General features: G+C 38.9%; 1 long non-coding RNA gene across 2 annotated transcripts in view; it reads right to left on the reverse strand.

The window, feature by feature from the left end:
• Window positions 1–9: 9 nt before the first annotated feature.
• Window positions 10–14714, reverse strand: part of LOC114486966 (uncharacterized) — a 144940-nt gene continuing 130235 nt past the window's right edge. The window contains exons 4-5 of one of the 2 annotated variants that reach the window (XR_008618375.1): window positions 2772–2884; window positions 10–877 (exon numbers count right to left, since the gene is read on the reverse strand). This is a non-coding gene — a long non-coding RNA (uncharacterized lncRNA). Of the gene's footprint in view, window positions 893–2771; window positions 2885–14714 lie in introns of both variants that reach the window. The other variant, XR_008618374.1, reaches the window with a different exon arrangement.

Genomic DNA, 14714 nt, shown 5'->3' on the forward strand with positions numbered 1-14714 from the left:
TTTAATGTTGTCCCAGAGGTCTCTGAGACTGTCCTCAATTCTTTTCATTCTTTTTTCTTTATTCTGCTCTGTGTAGTTATTTCCACTATTTTATCTTCCAGGTCACTTATCCGTTCTTCTGCCTCAAGTTATTCTGCTATTGATTCCTTCTAGAGATTTTTTAATTTCATTTATTGTGTTGTTCATCATTGTTTGTTTCCTCTTTAGTTCTTCTAGGTCCTTGTTAAACATTTCTTGTATGTTCTCCATTCTCTTTCCAAGATTTTAGATCATGTTTACTCTAATTACTCTGAATTCTTTTTCAGGTAGACTGCCTATGTCCTCTTCATTTGTTTGGTCTGGTCGGTTTTTAACTTACTCCTTCACCAGTTGTCTATTTCTCTGTCTTCTCATTTTGCTTAACTTACTGTGTTTGGGGTCTCCTTTTTGCAGGCTGCAGGTTCATAGTTCCCGTTGTTTTTGGTGTCTGCCCTCAGTGGGTGGGGTTGGTTCAGTGTGTTGTGTAGGCTTCCTGGTGGAAGAGACTGGTGCCTGTGTTCTGGTGGATGAATCTGGATCTTGTCTTTCTGGTGGGCTGGACCGAGTCTGGTGGTGTGTTTTGGGGTGTCTGTGACGTTATTATGATTTCTGGCAACCTCTCTGCTAATGAGTGGGGTTGTGTTCCTGTCTTGCTAGTTGTTTAGCATGGGGTGTCCAGCACTTGAGCTTGCTTGTCAGTGAGTGTAGCTGGGTCTTAGTGTTGAGACGGAGATCTCTGGGAGAGCTCTCACCAATTGATATTATGTAGGGCTGGGATGTCTTTGATAGTCCAATATCCTGAGCTCAGCTCTTCCACCTCTGAGGCTCACGCCTGACACCTGGCCGGAGCACCAATACCCTGTCAGCCACATGGCTCAGAAAAAAAGGGAGAAAGAAGGAAGGAAGGAAGGAAGGAAGGAAGGAAGGGGAAGAAAGGAAGAAAGAAAGAAAGAAAGGAAGGAAGAAAGAAAGAAACAGAGAGAGAGAGAAAGAAAGAAAGAGGGAGAGAGAGTGAGAGAAATTAGTTGTCTATTCAGGTATTCCACAGATGTAGGGTACATCAAGTTGATTGTGGCGATTTAATCTGCTGCTCCTGAGGCTGCTGGGAGTGATTTCCCTTTCTCTTTTTTGTTCGCACAGCTCCCGGGGCTCAGCTTTGGATTTGGTCCTGCCTCTGCATTTAGGTTGCCCTCTGGCATCTGTTCTTCGCCCAGACAGGAGGGTGTTAAAGGAGTGGCTGATTAGGGGGCTCTGGCTCACTCAGGCCGCGGGGAGAGAGGGGTACGGAATGCGGGGCGAGCCTGTGGCAGCAGAGGCCGGTGTGACATTGCAACAGCCTGAGGCATGCCGTGTGTTTTCCCAGGGAAGTTGTCCCTGGATCCCGGGACCCCGGCAGTGGCGGGCTGCACAGGCTCCCTGGAGGGGAGGTGTGGACAGTGACCTGTGCTCGCACACAGGCTTCTTCGCGGCTGCAGAAGCCTTAGCATTTCATGTCCGTCTCTGGGGTCCACGCTGATAGCCGCAGCTCGCGCCTGTCTCTGGAGCTTTTTTAGGCAGTGCTCTGAATCCCCTCTCCTCTCACACCCCGAAACAATGGTCTCTTGCCTCTTCGGCAGCTCCAGACCTTTTCCCGGACTCCCTCCCGGCTAGCTGTGGCGCACTAGCCTCTTCAGACTGTGTTCACGCCGCCAGTCCTCTCCCTGGGATCCGACCTCCGAAGCCCAAGCCCCTCAGCTCTCAGACCCCGCCCGCCTCGGCGGGTGAGCAGACAAGCCGCTTGGGCTGGTGAGTGCTGGTCGGCTCTGATCCTCTGTGCGGGAATCTCTCCGCTTTGCCCTCTGCACCCCCGTTGCTGCACTCTCCTCCGTGGCTCCAAAGCTTCACCCCCCACCCCCGTCTCCTCCAGTGAAGGGGCTTGCTAGTGTGTGGAAGCTTTTCCTCCTTCACAGCTCCCTCCCACTGGTGCAATCTTGAAGGTCCTCCCCATCTACTTTAAATAAACATAACCACTGACTTATGTTTCAATGTACACTTAGCACTGTTAGATAACTGTATTAAAAAGCACTTCTTTTTTTTTTTTTTTTTTTTCGATACGCGGGCCTCTCACTGTTGTGGCCTCTCCCGTTGCGGAGCACAGGCTCCGGACGCGCAGGCTCAGCGGCCATGGCTCACGGGCCCAGCCGCTCCGCGGCATGTGGGATCTTCCCGGACCGGGGCACGAACCCGTGTTCGCTGCATCGGCAGGCAGACTCCCAACCACTGCGCCACCAGGGAAGCCCTAAAATGCACTTCTTTACGTTGTGAATATAGGCTTAATTTAGTCAAATTACATCTTCTATAGTGACCTCAAGTGTTGTTAAATCAATGTAAAGAAAAAAGTTTACCCTATTTTGTTGATTTTAGTACCTGAACCTGGAATAATGCTAACTGCAGACACAGAAAGCATCAAATAGCCTAATACCTACGCTATGAGTTTTGATCCTCTGAAACGCTGAGGTTTGTCTTTTTTTCACACAGACTTAGAAGAACAGAGATCTAAGATTTACTTTTTCTTGATGAAGAATAAAGCTGTATTGATAGCTGAGAAAAGAAAATCAACCTATTTATTTTTACAATCATCAGATTGTAATCTATGGTCTTCTTTTTATACATTGCCCGAAAGAGGCTACTGATTTCTGTGGATCTAGCAGTTTCAGAAATGGAACATTTTATGAGTGATATCAAAGTAATACAAAAGTTCCAAAGTAAGATACCTGGAATTGAAAATCCTGATAAAGTAGAAACTACTTTGCAGTTTCCTCAAGGTGCTCATTTAGTCTTGTTTCCTAGTGCTTCGCAGATTCTTCCTCATCTCTGTCTCACGCACCTGAATGCAAAGATAAATGGACCCATAACATAGCCATCTCAAAAGGGAAGAGAGAGAAATTGCATTTCTGGGCTCAGCAAAGAATTGTGGCAGGAAGATTTGGTGGGCTACCCCAGTCCCAGTCATGATGTTTACTGTGGTGTGGATTTAATCAGAAGTGTATATGGAGTTTTAATTTTAAAAAAACAACAACTATTACTTTCTTCAGCTGTTATAAAGGAATGATTATCTAGTAGCATATTGTTCTCAACAAACCAGATGAAACTTTAGTACATCCTTCCAAATCCCCTCATGATTTAGTCTTGAATTGAGTAACAGGGAACAAAAGAGTCAATTTGCTTTTTAAGAAACAAATGTTTAATCATCACACTGGACCCAAGCCAACCTGCAAAATCCTCAGGACTGGCAAAACACAAAAATAAAAACAAAATACACAAATTTTTTTTTGTTTCAAAAACACTGCTAGCACTATCCAGTATTATTAAATCATTCAAGTTTGTCTTTGGCAAATCCAAGTACCTTGCTTCTCTGTCCTTTTTCCACTTGCTATTACTCCTCTCCAGCATCTCACCTTAGGTTCCTAGAGCTTTCAGATCTATCTCTGAACCTCAATTTAAATATGTAGAGAAATAAGCTAAAAACATTTTCTAAGAAATGTCAATGGTATTACTTTTTCCAGGGTTTTTGTATTTTAAATTTAATTTTTTTTAAGAATCTCCTTAGCACCCATTCTGTTCCAAATTCTGAAAAAGAGTGGAAGAGGACTGAACCCTGCCCCTGGGTTTTCAGTCTAGGAGGGGAGACAGAATTGTAACAGATGCCCAACATACACTGAGTTAAGGTTAGGACAGAACAGTGTTAAAGGTACAGAGGAAAATGAAAAATTTTACTCTCTATTTTGGGGGTCATGGATGCCTTGGAAGAAGTACTGAGTGTGAGCTATTTGTAGGACTATAATCTGGAGATACCCAGGAGGAATTGAATATTTGGGTCTGGGACTCTGTAAAACATCAGGGCTGAAGATATTAATTTGAAAAGCATCTGGGTCATCCATCCTCAGATAATAGAGAAATCTCTAAATTAGTATTTTGCAAAGCCTATAACTTGGACTAATAATCTCATGAGATGGTCTGGAGAAAATAGGGGTCTAGGATCAAATAAGATTAAGGAATACCACATGCTTTACCCCCTCCTTTGGAAATTTGTAAATGACATTAACATTTTAAAGGAAGTGACAAGTCCTACAATTAGTCCAGATGTAGGAAAAGAACCAGAGGAAGCCAAAAGAACAAGACATTTCAAGAAGATAAATATGATCATTTGTATAAATCTTAGAAGAAATCCCAAAAGTTAAGAATTGGCAGGAGAGTATCTTACTCAGTTTGTTGTTCCACAACTCAGCAGAGACCATGGCATATATTATGCACTCAATGAATACTTGGCAGATTAATCAGTGAATAAAGAAATGCAACAGCAAAAGCAGTAATTCCTCATACAATTCCATTCAACATTCTACAAAATGCATATAAAGACAGAGAAAAAGACTGGCAGCAGTACAAAAAATTTCACATAAAAGAACATCATTCAGTTTTGGAGAAAACTTCATAAAATACATAGCATTTGTTATGGATTTGGAAGTATATTCTTAGACTCTATAGCAGTGGTTTTCAATGGGAAGGAGGGAGGGCAATTTTGCTTACCAAGGAACATTTAGCAACATCTGGAGACATTTTTGTTTATCACAACTTGGGCAGGGTATGGCTACTTTAATGTATGGCCACCCTACAACACACAGAACAGCCCTCCACAGCAATGAATCGTCTAGTCCAAAATGTCAATGGCACTGCTGTTGAGAAATCCTGCGGCACAACATATGATACAGCGGCACATACAAAGCAACAAGGGTGAGTCCAAACCAGGGGTAAGAAAAGTCTTCGATTTACCCTCCTTTATCCGCCCTAAACTCTGGCCACAGAAATTACACAGACCAGAAAAACATGTGACTTTTTTTTTCCAGCTGCCAAAGAATCATTTGTTAAGCCAACCAGAGTCTGCCCATATATCCATTCAGGGGCTTCTACCCTTAAAGCCGTCAGAGGTACATGTTGGCCAACACTGGCTGAAATGCCTTTCCCCTTAAGGGAAGAATTACTAAGTCCATCCTTTCTGGACTAATCACTATTAGAAACAAATATTCTAAGGTCTGTGTAAATCAATCTGCCTTTGGTTCTAGAGCTGAAACATGGCAGTGCCTGTACCTAGGAGAAGAGCAGCCCAGGCTAATGAAACCAAGAAAGCATCTTTTGGGACATGCCAGGTCTGGGTGAATCTCCACCTGTGTAAGAATGAGCAAACAGAAAAAAACAGTAGGAAAAAGGCAAAGTTTAGCAAACTATGCTTGATGTCTTCAAAAACATGAAAGAAGGAAGTGTCCTCTGGAGTAAGAGAAGACTAAAGAGTGTTAGGTAAAGGCAGAGGTACAAAGAAATCTGAGTAAAATAATGAGAGAATGCACAAAACCCCAGAGCAAGAGGAGAACTGAAATTCCCATTAGAGATGATATAAATGGATGTGACCAAATCACATTGGTAATAAGGATAGCAGATTTGAGAAACCTTAAGTCTAAAGGTAAAGGACAGAAGTGAAAGTGACAGGAGAATTTATAGATATGGAGGAAAGGGAATAAAGATACAACCCAAGAAAGTTCTTTCTGACACAACTAAAGGAATAGTATGACACAGAAAAATCTGCCTAAGGTAAAAAAAAAAAAAGAAACCCAAATTTATAGATTTAAAAGCTTCACTAAATATCAGACTAAAATAATAAGACTCATTCTGGAAACAATGGAAATCTGGGATTATAGAATAATATATGAATACTAAAAACATCAAAGAAGAAGGGTGACTTGCCTACAATTGGATAAAAGTCAGGCTGACATTAGACTTCCTGAATCCTGAATAACACTATATACCAAAGGAAAACAGAGCAGGATATATATATCCTGTGAAATAGAAATAAAATCTGTGAAAAATAATAAGAGAAAAGTTACCAAAACATAATTGTGGTGAGAAACTTGTGCTTGCCCTATCAGTCTGTGGCAAATTAAGCATAGAAAAGAATTAGAATTTGATTCCAATTGATTAAAATACTATTTTCATATTTTAATGAATAAAACTGAAGTAATGTTGCATGTCAAAGAGAATAAATTTTTTCAACATCAAATATTACTGATATTTTATATATATTATATATTAATTATAATGTCTGTCCCCCCTTCTTGCAATGACTTCGCTCCCTTCCTCTTTTTTCCAGCTCAAATGCAGTGTTGTTTTGGTAAATCAGCTTTCTGAACAAAAAAAAAGTCCTGCTTTGTAGCACTTGCCAGTTTCCATGGGGTTGATATTCCCACCATGGCCAATTTTAAGTTACAAAAGGTTTTAACAACCAGCTTTCAAGATTCCTGAATATTTAATGATGGAGATGGTAAGATCCAACTACATCCCACCACTGAGGAATTTTACCTTCTCTGGTGAAGCAGTTCCTCACTTACCACGTTTCATTAAGGTTAGCTGTTTGCATTCATGTTTTTATCACCAGACTCGGAATCACTGGGGAGTAGGGACTGTAATAACAACAACCACGTCAACAACAATAATAATAATGATGTCATCATTTGTTTGCTAAAGAGGGGAAAGATGGCTGAGAATATTGAATCCTTGACAAAATAAGGCTACTGGCACTACAGATGGAAAAGACCATTGGAAGAGACCAGAAAATATACAGACTTTATTACTGGAGTTTGGCCTCAAAGCTTGGAAAGGAATCCTAAGCTCCGGTGAGCTAGAGCAGACCCCAGTTGAGTCACAAAGTATCTTTGTGAGTCCCTGGCCTATGTGAAGATGTGTCAGGTATTTATATTTGCTCCTTTTCCCTAAACACGCACTGAACTAAGCTTAATATCTTTCTACGTTAATAGTATGATGAAGCCATGAAAGATAATTTCAAGGCCTAACAGAAAGCTAATGCACCCACTCCAGTACTGGACTGTGGAATCCATCTGATTACCAGTGGGCTTGATGAGGAAGTTACAAAAAAGAAACATTTCTCAAAGGAGAGAAGGCTTTGGATCCCTGTATGACAATGACACAGGGGAGAAGCCAAAATCCAACAAATTCAAAAGTTCATTCTGTGACTACCTGATATTTTAAGTCCTTTTCTTATCCCATCCAGATCTCTGCCCTCCAGAGCCCTAGCAAGGTGCTGTCGCCTAGGGGTTCCTATTGTCCCTGATCTGAAGCAGAGTCAGATCTCTAGGTAGGATGGAGGGACAACTGGTGTTGTGAATGGAAAAGAGCCTTCTCACTAGAGCGGGGTTAGTAACTCTGGCAGGGGCAGCAAACTTTTTCTTAAAGGACCAGATAGTAAATATTTTAGACTTACAGAAAATACAGTTTCTGTTGGAAGAAATTAAGGGTACACAGTTCCCAATTCATAACAATTAAATTCTCTTAATTTTCAGCAGCACAAAGTCATAAAAGAAGAAATATTAATAATGATATAGAATAGAACCTAAGTATTTTGATCATTTCACCATAATCAACAATTGAATAAGAACAACATAATTGCAAGGGTCAACATCCTCTTCAGCATTGAAGGACAGCAATATTTATTAATATGCCTCATTGTTAGTCTGGCAGTTTCTTGTTATATGAAAACCTTAAATTATGTTCCATGTGGAATTTTATTTTTAATGTGCAATCTGTGCGAACAAGATTGTTCTTATTAAGATTTAAGATTTAATCTTGTCAAGATTAAACTTTATTTTGAACACAGGTTTAACATTTAGATGACCATTTGAGAATGTGAGGCATTTTATACATATTTCAAAAGTCCTTCTCTGACGCCAGGTCTGTACAGCTGAATTAACAATTGCAACAGTCAATCCAGTGTTTGCAGCTGTCTTAACAACCAAACCAGATTGCTGCATGGTCAATCAGTTGATCAATGCATAATTGATTGTGAAGATAGCCAGAAATATCAGCCAATTTGTTAACTGTGCAGAGATAATAGACAAAGCCGATAAGCAAACTGAAGCAAGGAAATTAAAAGAATGTAATCAAAATTGTTCTGATCAAAGGTACTATTTAGATGAATGAGACCTAAATTTTATTTATTTTTTTTCCTCTTGGAAAATCTTGAGTATTTCATGCTTAGAATTCTTGACATTTATTAACTACCTCCAGCAATTCTCTTGTGGAATGTGCTTGAAATACACTCTCCCTTGGCCCTACACCAATATCACCACTTTGTTAAAATAAAAACAAAAGTATAAAATAGTATGTTTTCTGAAATAGACACAGACAGCAAGGTTATGTAACCAAGTATTTTACAAGCGTGATACAATAAAGCAAAGTGGAGAGGAGGCTACAGAAGAAGGTGAATGTTAAAACCCGCATTTAAGAAAGAACATTTAAAAAGTAGATAAGAGCCGGCTTCCCTGGTGGCGCCTGTGCTCCGAAACGGGAGTGGCCACAACAGTGAGACGCCCGCGTACCACAAAAAAAAAAAAAAAAAAAAAGAAAGTAGATAAGAGCTAGAGAACACACCCTCACACATAATTTAAAAGTTAAGTTTTGGGCTTCCCTGGTGGCACAGTGGTTGAGAGTCCACCTGCTGATGCAGGGGAAAACAGGTTCGTGCCCTAGTCCGGGAAGATCCCACATGCCGCGGAGCGGCTGGGCCCGTGAGCCATGGCCGCTGAGCCTGCGCGTCCGGAGCCTGTGCTCCGCAACGGGAGAGGCCACAGCAGTGAGAGGCCGGCGTACCGCAAAAAAAAAAAAAAAAGTTAAGTTTTAACAAATCATTTAATTTAGTATATAATCATTTAGTATATAATATGTATTATATGTGTATCTAACACATATACAAAATTAAATGACATTATAATTATGTATATGTTTACATGTGTTTTATTTTATAAATTTTATATAATTTTACACAGGCAGGTTATTGCCTCTTGGATATAAAGCATGCAGATACTCTGGCTGATTTTTTTAAAACTCTACATTCAAAATATTTGTGGCCATGTATATGCAAACAGATACTATAAAACTACAAAATTTTTATGGATTTAATATTAAAGTACCAATGGAAAATGAGCTTTATATGGCATTTGAACACTTTTTTCCATTTATAATTTCATTTGAGCCTCACAGCCTTATTCTGTAGGTCAATCAAGAACTAGCATCAGTCATATTTTAGAGATGAGGTACCTGGAGGTCGAATGAAAGAGGTGACTTTGCTGAGGTCACACTAATAGCTAAAGGGTGAAATAGATATATGATCAAGGTGTTCTGACCTTTTCTGCTGAATGATTCTTCTTTCCACCCTATCAACACTGAGATGTGAAAAATAAGTTCTTTATTTTACAAATAATCCTTTTTCCTGAAACTTGCTAAGAACCTGTGTAAATATTACGTATAATGCACATCTTTATCAAGAAGAGTCAGAATAAGTTAAGCCACCCCAGTGAGTTAACTGTCTTTGGTTGTAGAACAATATGAAAACACACCCAGTCGCAGCCTCATTTTGGTGCATATTTTAAGAAGTTAATTGCCTGTTTGTCCAGACACACTGTGCTAACCACTGGGGAAGGAAAACAGACTTGCTTCTGTTTCAGACCGGTTGATGTGGGAGCAATAATTCCTTGTTGTTTTAAAACTGTAATGTAAAATTATCAATATTTAATGGGTGAAATGGATTGGTGGATATACTTTCTTCAAAATAGGTTTTTCTTTTCTCTTCTTCTTTAGCTATGTCCTGTCAAAAAGACAGTAAAACAACTACAACTACCGAAGCCGAGCCCATGCTCTGCAGCAAGAGAAGCCACCGCAATAAGAAGCCACCGCAATGAGAAGCCCGCTCATCGCAACAAAGGTAGCCCCCGCTCTCTGCAACTAGAGAAAACCTGCACACAGCAATGAAGACCCAACACAGCCAAAAATAAAAACAAATAAATTAATTAATTTTTAAAAAACAAGCTGGTATATCACACACAGAACAGCTTAGAAGTCTGCTCAAAATATTAAAAAAAAAAAAGACAGTAAAACAAAAGTTTTAAAACATAGGCACAACAACGTCTAGATATTTACCACCAGTGGGGTTTGTAGTTAATCAGCATGAAGAATGAGAAATAACTGAGGGAGACTTCCCAGTGACTAAATGTGGAAAATTAAGTTTTCTTCTAAAACCTATGGTTTTGTTTCTGCATCTGAATAGTGTTGGAAACATGATTCTAGAAAACAACCAGCTGGTTTTGTTCCACTGAGAAAGAAAGTCACTTTCTAGTTCTCCACCCTCTACGTACCCTTTACCAATCCCCTTCAAATGCAGTTCATTTCCCACTTAAATCTTCATGATACCTCAGAATCTGCAACATTTGTTTAGTGTCTGTTATCTGCCAGGCATTGTGAAAAGCAGTCCTTATAGTTCATTATTATTTAACAATTCAAGTCTACCTTTCTTTTTTTTTGTTTGTTTGTTTTTGTTTTTGCTGTATGCGGGCCTCTCACCGCTGCGGCCTCTCCCGTTGTGGAGCGCAGGCTCCGGACGCGCAGGCTCAGCGGCCATGGCTCACGGGCCCAGCCGCTCCACGACATGTGGGATCTTCCCGGACCGGGACACGAACCTGCGTCCCCTGCATCGGCAGGTGGACTCTCAACCACTGCACCACCAGGGAAGCCCTACCAGGGAAGCCCTACCTTTCTTAATTTTACAATTTAATAACACGTAGAGTCCTTCAATATTACTCGTGATTTTTATCATTAGTGTTTCTCCCTTAATTTTTTTGTTTTGTTTGCTTCATGTCAATATTCTGACTTCTATTATTTTCTTTTTGCAAATTTTAGTCACAATTTTTGAGGTTTTGGTATACACCAGACCCAATACAAATACTTTATAAACATTATCTTATTTCATCTTACTTGACTTTCAAAATCCATAAAGTAGGCATTATTACCCCTATTGTACAGGTGGAAAGTAGGCTCAAATGTTCATTCATCAGAGGTCACACATTCATTCAGTGGCAAAACTGGAACTCAAATGTAAGACTCTGATTTCATATCTCAGGTTTTTAACTTCTAACCAACTCAGCATCTGATTTGTTATATTTTTGTATACATAGGAACAACCAATATAAATATAGATTGAAAGTATATACCTATGATGGATATTCCTCTAATAGTTTATACAGAAGAGGAATAATTCATTGACCTTCCTTCTACACATTACCTCCCCATCACACCCTCTGCCCCAGCCATGGCCCATGAGAATGTCTTGATTTCTTTCTATTGACACTAAAAAGTTCACCAGGCTAACTAATATATTCATAGGTGTAAACTCTGCACTCCTGTGTAAAGAGATAGGGGAAAAAAACATTTCTCCCTGTCAGGCTAAATCATATTTCAATTAGTACATGTAGCAGATAAAGATAAACTCAAATCCTTTCATACTTCTCCCACTTTCTTTCTCTTCCCTTGAATCTTGGCTGGCCTATGGCTTTGACCAATAGAGTACAAAGAAAGTGATGCTCTGCTATTTCTAGGCTCAGCCTTTAAGAGGACTAGATGCTTCAGCCTTGGTCTCTCAAAGTCGTAAGTCACCAAGGAAGAAGTCTAACTACCCTTCCACCCAGAGAAATGTCATGAAAAGGCCTTGAAATTACATGAAAAAAAAACATGGGCTCGGCAGAACTCAGTTTCTACCCATCCCCAGCAAGAGTCCAGGCATGGAGTCTCTTAAATCACATTCCCAGGAGACAGACTCTGAGATCAGAGATTTGTATGTAAGAGGTCATTGGGAAGTTTGCCCAAGAACAATACCTATGAGAGATGAGCCAAGCAGGTTGGGCATAGGGAGAAGGTGAACTGTGAAACAGTTGTACCAGGTGAGCTTTGAAGCTACGACGGCCCTTGAGAGTGTCTTGTCTTGATGCAAAGAGACAGAGCCTTTATGCTTCAGCATGGAGGAGTCATTGGATGCAGGCTAGACCCACCCACACAGTAGATGGTATGCCCTTGGACAAGAAGGTTCAGTCCTGAAGAGTTCTGGGCATGGTACCGTAGCATCCACTAGATGGAATTTCAAAGAAAAACATTCGTTAATTGACTGACCTTAATTCATGGAGATTTCAAAAGGGAAAACGCTCTGGCAGAAAAGGTTTACTCCCCTTAACTCAACTAGACCATCAGATCAAAAAGGGCTTAAGTTTGCAATGAATGTTAAAGTAAACATTGTCTTATTTCTTCCAACTTTTTAAAGTATAAGGAGTACTAAGCGTGAGTCCAAAGAAACTATTTGTTAGCCACGTGATCTCAGGCAAATCACTTACACAACAGTAGGCTGAGTTTGTCTTGTGCCAAGAACAGTATACCGGAGGTACCCTGAGGGAAAACCTTAGGACTATCAGGGAAATAAAGTCAGTGACCTTCTCAGAGCCCTCATTTTTAAAAGGGAGACAATTCCATCTGTCTAAATTGTATACTAGATTTTCGACATCAGTTAATAATGTATGTGTGTAAAATTCTACAAAAATTGTAAAGGACTGTAGAAAGTTAAGCTATTATTATTGTTATTATTGTTATTCTTAATAATATTTTTCCTGCTGTCAAATATCTGATCTAAAAACTTCAATCAAAGTCAGTATGTATTAATATATGTATTTATTATCTTAAGCATCCACTTGAAAATAACTGCTAGTCAGTTTATAAAAAATGAAAAAACAACTTTCCTTTAAATGGCTTTTTATTTAGGAGTCTATACAAATCAATTTTCATTGTTCTTCCTTTTCTAAAAAGGTATTGTCTCTTCAAATATGCATTGCTAGCTTGTAAGTTATATAACATTTTGAAAAATGTTCTAATTAAAATTGACCAGATTCTTCTTGCAAAACCTATTCCAATAGTCCTTTTCTGACACCCACAGTCATCAAAATAACTTTAGTGGAGAGGTAGGAAAGTCAAAGTAATAGCAGTACACTAGGAATATCTTGCCCCAAATCCTTCCAATCCCAGATTTCTTTATTAGATTTTGGCTCCTTTTTTGTCCTAACTGGATATATAGAGAATCAGTTAAAGAAGTATATAGACAAAAAAATGAGATCGAGTCTGACTGTGTTCAATCAATAAGAAAACCTTCATTCCATCTACCTCTGATTTCCCAGACAACTTATGATGCAGGGATCACAGACTAGGCTGCACATAGTATTGCTGTCGAAATTAGAGGAGAAATTGTTTTCTTGACAAATTAATTTTCAATTTCAAATGGCCTAAAGGAGCCCTGAGCCCTTGTTACACTTTTAATTTATGTTAAATTAGTAGATGCAGGTCTTGATGAAGTGGAGACCTTCTCTTTAGTCACAGTTAAGAAGGAAACTATTACTTTTCTCTGGGTCAGTGTTCCCATTTTGCTTTCATAAAATGGCCTTAAAAAGATACTGAGCTTGTTTTCTCTTGTTGCCATTAATCAATAAGAACATGGTTTTGCAATGGCTTAAACTAAAATGAAATGACCTCGCCCAAGAGCTCCACTCATTCCACTGTTTCGAAGCTTTTTCACCTATTTAGGTAAGCAATGAGATTTTACTCTTATTCAAAATCTCACATTTTTATTGAGGTTTGAATTGTTCATTTTGTTTCCATAACAGAGGTAGATTATAAGGCCCAAATCACCTCTTCATTAAGTATCTGGTGCAGAACCTAAACATCTCAACTAAATACATCTTCTTCACCTTCTTATGAGACAATTTTTTTTTAACGTGATATTCTCAGCATCCCCAAAGCCCACCTCCATTCAACTGGAAAAATCCTGAAGCTGAGCAGAAACTCAAATCAAGCTCTCACATGTTCACAGTAGCATGGATCTGTGGTCTGTGCAGCTGGTATCTAAAGCAAATAGTTTCCCTTAATTCAACAACACAGAGTCCTGGCCTTTAGAGCACTCATCAGAGAATTTTCCTGAAACCTGACTTCCTTCCAGCATTTGCCAAAGACCCACTTAAGACAATGAATGTTTGATACAAATGGGATAAGGGACGTTTTAATTATCCATGAATCTTGGATACTGTAAACACAATACCTTTATCACCAGCTACCCAGAAGCTTATCAAGAGTTTACAGAAACAAACACTTTCATGTTCTCTTGTTGGAAGTGAAAACCTATTCAAACTTTCTCTTGGGCATTTAACAATATGAACAAAAATTGAAAATGCACATTTGATTTGACTTAAAAACTGCATGTTCAAGTATTTATTCTAAGAAAATGATTAGACTTTACACCAAGTTGCATGGATGCTGACTGAAACATTTTTATAGTGCAGATAAATTGGAAATAACCTTAATACTCATAGATACAAGATTAATTAAAGTATGACACAGCAATACAGTGTAATACCATGAAGCCATTAGGAAGACTAAGGTAGCTTTCTCTATATGCAGATCTGTAAAGATTTATCGTTAAGTTAAAAAATGTGGGAAAGCAAATATAATTTGATTTTTTGTTTAAATGTATATAAACATACACATCCATATTAAAAAGTATAGAACTATAAGTATAGTTATTCAATGGTTGTGTAAACTTTACTTTAGACATTATACATTTCTGTTTAATTTTTGATAACAAGCCTAACATTGTTTTCTTATTTTAAGAAAAATTAATCTTTTCATTACAAAAATATTCTGAATGAAACCAGATTGTACCATATTACCTTAGTTCTCATTTAACTTGTACAGTTTAAATTTAATGTTAAATTCCCAGATGTATAGAAAATATGATA

The sequence above is a fragment of the Physeter macrocephalus genome, chromosome 10 (assembly GCF_002837175.3).
Source record: "Physeter macrocephalus isolate SW-GA chromosome 10, ASM283717v5, whole genome shotgun sequence".
NCBI classification, from domain to species: domain Eukaryota; kingdom Metazoa; phylum Chordata; class Mammalia; order Artiodactyla; family Physeteridae; genus Physeter; species Physeter macrocephalus.